This window comes from Thunnus maccoyii, chromosome 18 (assembly GCF_910596095.1).
Source record: "Thunnus maccoyii chromosome 18, fThuMac1.1, whole genome shotgun sequence".
NCBI classification, from domain to species: domain Eukaryota; kingdom Metazoa; phylum Chordata; class Actinopteri; order Scombriformes; family Scombridae; genus Thunnus; species Thunnus maccoyii.
In genome coordinates this window covers 1,118,649-1,125,503 of record NC_056550.1, presented here as the reverse complement: position 1 = coordinate 1,125,503, position 6,855 = coordinate 1,118,649, and the positions used below count along the sequence as shown (strand labels likewise).

Sequence of the window (6,855 nt, the reverse complement as noted above, 5' to 3'; positions counted from 1 at the left end):
TGTCTCTCTGTCACTCACTCCTGCTCTCAGCTCCCTCACCCTCTCTCTCTCTTTTTCTTTTGTCTTTTTTAAAATGAGTTGGGAAACCCACAACAAAGCAGAACCTTTAACGTTATCAAACAGAGATGTGGTCCCCTCGTATCTCTCATGGCAGGATTATACAGCTCTGGGCTCTGACTGCATGATATGCAGTAGCAGAGCCCAGAAGCCCCACCCCACCGCTGTGATGCAGAGTGTTCGCTTGTTTATTCCCAATTTATTCATATTAAATGTGTCACATGTCCAAATTGCACCAAATTTCAACAGTGCACTCCCTTGTATCCCCAGCAATACACCTACCAAGTGTTAAATGGATCAGATGAACGGTTCTCAAGATATGCAAAGGACAAACATACATACAGACAGACAGAGAGACAGAGATTCCTTGTTTCATATAGAGAGATTTAAATGGAATTTCTAGGAAACAGGGTTGTGTGTGTGCAAAACTGACATTAGGACCTTGGGATGGCACTAAAGGAAAGCTTGTATTCCAAAATGCAAATGGGGCCTCATACATACATGTAGATTTGATAAATGTCAAGATAATTAGTTTATGATGTTTCTGGTGTCACCTACGGACATGGTCTCACCAATCTGATCACGTTTTCTATGTGCATTTACACCTTGCATTAACGTGTTTTTCCTTATCCAGATATCCAGATAACAGAGTGCATGTTGATGCCTAGTGTAAATTTTGTTTTTATTGCTGGTAGGTGTAGTGTGAGCCTGTCTATATTTGTTGGCTCTGTGATAGAGGGTGTACCCACAGTTTACCCCACCTCTCGCCCAGTGTGAGTTGGGATAGGAGACCCATGAGCCGCAAACCCTGCACGCAATAAGCAGTTATAGATCATGAACACATTTATTTATCAAAATTCTCAGAGTAGAAAATCAGTCCTAACTGGAAATCACTGCTCTCGCACAATGAATTAATTTATATCATTTGCATATATGCAGCAGTTAGACAAAAATGTGAGGGATGCACTGATATGAAAATTCTCCAAAAAGCCGAAATCACAGGTTTCACATACAAATCTTAGTTGTGTGCACAGGTGTACAGTCCATACTATCACATGATAGTCAGTTATATCTTGGATTAGTGTGCAGTCAAAGTTATAAAAACCATCTCCACACTCAGAGCAGTAGGTCTCCTGCAGCCAGTTTCGTGGTAACTCCAGAAAATACTTTGCAGACTGGTAGCAAAGTTTTTACATGCAGGCAAAATTAAGAGTATTACATGTACCTGGCAACAACAGAGTGGTATTAGGTCTCCAACAGCCAGTTTTGCAGTAACAAGCAAAACAGAATTGTTTTGCAAGCTACACCATGAGGATTACCTATAAACCTAAAATTGAGCTAGCAAAGTCACAGATAGTGTGGTGTACTCAACAAATTACTTCACGCAAATTACAACCAACCACTATCAAAACAAAGCATTTGTTGTGGTAGTTGGGAGTTCATCTCACCATACAAAAACATACAACACACTTTTACCTATAAAAACAAAGTTATAGAAGGTATTAGAGCTTATTACATATCTAATGTTACCATGAAGATGGGATATAGCAGACTGGTAGCAGAATTTGGGGCACTCACCCCTACTTCTGGCGCCAGTGCTCAGAGGGATTCCTGAAGACAAAATCCTCTCATCCTCTGGTCTATTGTGCATCTATTGTGAGGTCCTTGACATGAGAAAGTTTGCAACAACAGGGTCTCACCATCTGTTCCACACATATACAAAAAACTACTTATCGTTACTTATCTACCCATAGGATGATCTGTTACTATTTACTACTTTTAAAGAGCTGTAGCCTACTCGACGCCTGAACTACAGCCATAGAGAATGGTAACCTATTATTCTGTTTGCTCTGTATATTTTGATTTTCATCTGATTTCCATCATTCGTTGTTTTAAAAAGCCATTTTTTACAGAAGCCATTTCGTCTATCACGGAGATTCCAACAGTAATTGAATTTGTGTTACCTGCTTACGGTGAGTTTTTATTTGTACTCTACGCATTTTGTGTACCTATTTAATGTATTTCTGTTTACCTTAATGTCGTCTCTCTCTCTCCTGAGGTTTCTCTTGAAGACTTAGAGGGTTGGACAATGTTCGCACCAGGGTTATCTGCAGTGCATTTGGATCAAAGCGCAACGGTCCCAGTCAACCCAGTGGTAAACAACAACAGTCCAATCCCTGCAGACAGCTGCGGGGTAATTCATCCAACTTAAGAACAGAGGTTGCCAACTCCTTTAACTCTACCAGCTGACCCTCGGAGCCTGGTTAACCCAGTAGTAAACAAGGACACTCCAAACCAAGTGGACAGCTCTGATGCAATTCCACGGGTTGAAGAACAAAGGTTGCCTGCTCCTGTAAGTCAGCCAGCGGCCAGTCAGAGGCTGTGGAGCAGGTCTCATCCAGGGGGGAGACAAAACACAGATAGCAGCTGCAACAGCAGCAGCTCCAAGAGATCACACAGATCAGCCAGTGGTGGTAAGTGAAAAAATGTTTGAAATAACTAATCTGTGTCTGCATCCCTATGCCTGCACCATAGGGTCTTAGTTCATTAATGTTTTTGGTCCTATGTGGAACAAACAGCAGTGTATCAAATGTTCCTGTGTGACATAATGAACAAAAATGAAATGGTGACATCTGCTGGGTAGCTAATGATGTTACATCTCTATGACTGGATTATTTCTGAGACACTCTTACTGCTTATCTGTTAAAGGTATAGCTTTTAAGTCTAACTATTTATATATTTCTGTAAAGTTTATATATTAATATTGTCTCATTCTATTAGTTATATTGTATGAATAAAATCTGAAGTTGTACTCTATTTATATATCACTGGAAAATTAATCAATAATAATGATTCATATTCTATTTGTGATTTTTGTTTTTACATTGTTTTCCTCTGAAATATACAGAGGATTATTTTTAAATGTGTAAAACCTTAATTCATGGTGTTAGATTACCTAATATGCTCCTTTGTCTCTGTCTCTCTCTCTCACACACACACATACACACACGTCTTTATATCCTTGTGAGGACACTCATTGACATAATGCATTCCCTAGCCCCTTACTCTAACCTTAGCCATCACAACTAAATGCCTAAACCTAACCCTTACCCTAAACTGAACCTAAACCCAATTCTAACCTTAACCTTAAAACCAAGTCTTAATCCTCAAATTGCCCTTTGAAGTTGGGAGGACTGGCCAAAATGCCCTCACAACACAGAAATGTCCTCACAACGCTGGTTTTCGACTGAAATTGGTTCTTTCAAAGATAGAAAGACATGCGCACACTTACACACATACACACAGAAAATACTTGCAGTCTGACACTCTCTCTCTCTCTCTCTCTCTCTCTCTCTCTCTCTCTCTCTCTCTCCCTCTCTCCAGAGGAAGCAGGAGGCAGTTGAATAGACACCACTGCTGATGCAGAAGATGTTACGACGAACACAGGACATCCTCTTTCTGATGAGTGAACCATATTGGGTCATGGCCAGGACTTTATCAGTTTGTAGCAGTCGTAGTTTGTGACATACGATATGCAAGATATTTTCTGTATGTACTGATTTGTAAAAACTTGTGTAATCAGGTGTGACATTTTTATGGCATCATGGTGAAAATTCTAAGGTTTTATCAGACGACCTATGACAAAATGGTTTAAATGAAGTTGAAGTGCCAGGATAGTTACAGCATCTAATAAACAAGTTAAACGAGCAAAACCCCTCGAGCTCTGAACTTTTTGATCCAATGAACACTATCAATGACTGAAAGCTTGGCTGAACTTGATCACTCACAAACTGTAGAACGCAAATGGAGTGATTCAGATCTCTTGACTGCAGTAGACAATGCTGTAAAGTGATTATCGGTACCCTCATATGCAGCTGCTCATTCAATACAGCAAGGAGTAAATGTAAATCAGACAGAATCCTCACAACATGGGCAGAATAAACCTCAGACTCTCTACAACGCACAGGAAATGTGGATAACGTAAACAATAAATCACCCCAGCCAAGGTTGGTGATGCAAAATAGATTAAACAACATTGAAATAAGGCACCTCAGGCATTCCTGTTTACTGGTCATTTTATGGGGGTGTGATGGAGAGTTTACACAAGCTTCCTGAAAGGGCCTTTTTACATGCAAGGCATCAAGACATGATAAAATTGGAGTTGAGAGGCGAGAGACTGCGTAGTAATGTATCCATCATCTTAAGGGGTGACGCTGACATGATCTATCTGGTTTTCAGGCTCTCCTGGACCGAGCCATACAGTCCAACATGTCTGTTATGACAGACAGTACTCTAGAATTGGCTGCACAGATGATCCTTAACCCTTGAGACTGCGGTAAAAGAATGTCGGAAAAAAACCCTAAACAGCAAAATCATTAAAAATCGTAGAAAACCCTGATATCAAATTGTGTTGTGCCATCAATTTGGCTCATCTGCTTTATCCCAATCTCACTGATAGAGATGCCGGCATGTACAGTAGAGAGATTAAGAAAAAAGTGGGATTGAATGATGGCGATGACCTTTAACAACATCCCAAAATTTGAAAGGGCTTTGAATTGTAGAAAGGTAGTGTTTTACAGGGCTGATGGTGACAGGACCTAAATTTTAGACCAGGGGGTGTTCGAACTGGTCATTTGCACGTGTAACAGGACATGTGGCTCGCTTTCTGTTCTACCAAACACAAAGCGTACAGAGAGAGCCAGGTCTCAAAAATATGTCAGTAATTGCAAGGTGGAGTTCTCAGGGTGTTTCAGGAAACTTAGTAATGTATCCATCTTTGTCACAAATTTCCTACCTCCTAAAAGCATAGAGATAACTTCACCCAATGATAACAGATGTCAATTCAAATCATACTCAAACACCAGCATCCAATAGTTAGAGTGGATATCACATACCAATTGCATCTTCATTCAGCACACTTTGAACATGGGAGAAAAACAGATAGGATGCTACTTTATAGACAGCTAAGCCAAGGTTGGTATGAAATATGTATGGGAGTTTCTGGGTGGTTTTTACCACAGCTATGCATCATGTTTTCAGCCTCATGTGACCTGTCTTCTGACAGGCAAACCATTTGAAGAGTTGCTCTTGTCCACCATGGTGAGATTACAGACGTTACAGTCTGTCCATTGTATCTAAGTGATCATTATGAGAGAGCATAACTGGGTGGAGATGAAAAACTTCCATCAGGGGTTGAAGGATTTCCTCAAGCAATATGACACTCCTCATCCCCTGAAACCGCGCAATGCTTTGTATGGTGGAAGGACAAATGCTGGCTGAGATACACGGTGGTGTCCTGACAAATAGACCTACCGCTCAGAATGACCTACCAACACAATGTGCGCATGTGCAGAGTGAAAAAAAATGTTCCAGAGGGCATGCCCATAATTTTAAACTACCCGGGATCTTCATGGTGGAAAGAGCATGTTGTAGCTGCTGCAGGTGGAGCTCGTTTGAAGTACTCTATATAAAGTTGGCTAGTTTTTTGCTATGAGCACATCACTCTCATACAGTTCGTATCTAGTTTTGCTAATATTTAGCACTCTATGGATATGCAAAAGTGGCGCAGTTTGCATAGAGTTAATATGCTCAACAAATACATTGCTAGAATAGCATTTCTGCCAAAAATGCTAGCTATGTAAGGGGCGCATTCACAAGGAATGGATTGTGGCTGCTGATTGCACCATGAATTGCACATATATGCGACTGCTATCTACCACGTCTCAAGGTCTGATTCACAAAAGATATTACACTAATGATATGATGGCACAAATACGCCCATAAAGTTTTGCCTCTGAGTGCAGTTTGCCCTTATTTTGCATCTAATTGAGTGAGCTGAGCGGTTTCCAGTGTTCCAGGCTTTTCTCCACAATTCAGCACACAGATTGGTCCATAATGAAAACTGCAGAGAGCACAAAAGCCTCAAAGTGCGTGTCTTTAATTAACAGAGGTGCGCAAAAACAGAACTCTCAAGAACCACAAACCAACTTCTATGTATTTTGCTCCTCTTACTTTATTATTTCATATTTATAATATGATCTACTGAAATGTCCATCAAAATAGGCTTCTGCCATTAATCAGGCAGGTCTGAAACGTGTTAGATTAAAGTCTGAGTCTTACAGTAATGTCGTTCAGGTGTCACCGAATGTATCCAGGATTTCGCAGAAACATCAGTACTGATGTTCTGCTTGTTGACCACAGCTAGCTGTGTGTCACGGCTGGCTGGAACGTCACACAGCAGCTGAAACGATAAGTGCGTCTCCAAACTGAGAAAGAGGATGTGCCTATTTACGCACATGGCACAGCAGTGGTAACTTCATTGACACCGGATCGAGTCTCTTAAATTGCATCCATGTTTCCCTAACTCATGTCCTTTCCAAGCGAGGGGAGAGGAAATGAGGAAATATGTTTTTAGAGACATGAGACGTTTCCTCTTAAGCGTCAAGTCAAGCAACGTCCGTTTCTGATGATGGCGGCAGTTGATCACAGCTGGATCAGCTGTCAGTCGGCTTTAACAGCTGTAGTGACTTTTGATGGAGTTTGTGGCTGCACACATGTGCACTGTGATAATACGAAAGGTGCACAGTTATCACTGCCAGAGCAGCAGTGTTCTCTCTCTGCAGCCTGTTAACTGTTTGACAGACACCTGCACATGAATAAAAACTTGCATTCTGTATTTATACTGTGTACTGTGTCCTTCTCAGAGGCACAGGAACCAAAGGGACAATGTCAGCATGGTATAAATATAAATTCTGAAAATTTATAGAAATAACAAGATTTATTGGTGCTTCTAGTAAT

General features: G+C 40.8%; 1 long non-coding RNA gene across 1 annotated transcript; it reads left to right on the top strand.

Annotated features, from left to right (window-relative positions):
- Window positions 1–249: 249 nt before the first annotated feature.
- On the top strand, window positions 250–3,747 carry LOC121884343. The gene is made up of 4 exons (XR_006092331.1): window positions 250–1,885; window positions 1,971–2,030; window positions 2,130–2,531; window positions 3,442–3,747. It is a non-coding gene; the product is annotated as an uncharacterized LOC121884343 (long non-coding RNA).
- The last annotated feature ends 3,108 nt before the right edge of the window (window positions 3,748–6,855 follow it).